Source organism: Penaeus monodon, chromosome 19 (assembly GCF_015228065.2).
Source record: "Penaeus monodon isolate SGIC_2016 chromosome 19, NSTDA_Pmon_1, whole genome shotgun sequence".
NCBI classification, from domain to species: Eukaryota; Metazoa; Arthropoda; class Malacostraca; order Decapoda; family Penaeidae; genus Penaeus; species Penaeus monodon.
The window spans coordinates 11,513,263-11,513,592 of NC_051404.1; positions in this window are offsets into that span (position 1 = coordinate 11,513,263).

The following is a 330-nucleotide window of genomic DNA, read 5'->3' on the forward strand; positions in this document are numbered from 1 at the left end:
CTACGTATATGAATAATAAATGTCCGTTTCCCATTAGCTGTTTCTTTCGTGCGTTCGTATCCCTACAACTCCTCTTCGCTCGCCAGCTCTTTTGTTGGAATTATTAAACATTTAATGATCCGAAGTACTCGGCGAAACCCACTGGAACAACCTCAGGCACAAAGAAAATGGGTTCCTCCGCTTTAAGGGATAACCAGTTTGTTTGTATGTCTTTTTAAGCTGTTTTTTTTCTTACTTGCACGTTTATCACATTCTTGCAGCCAGGAGCAAAAGCTTGTGCGAAATAAATGTAGATCATTTGTGTGAAATTATTTCAGTCTCTACTGGTGC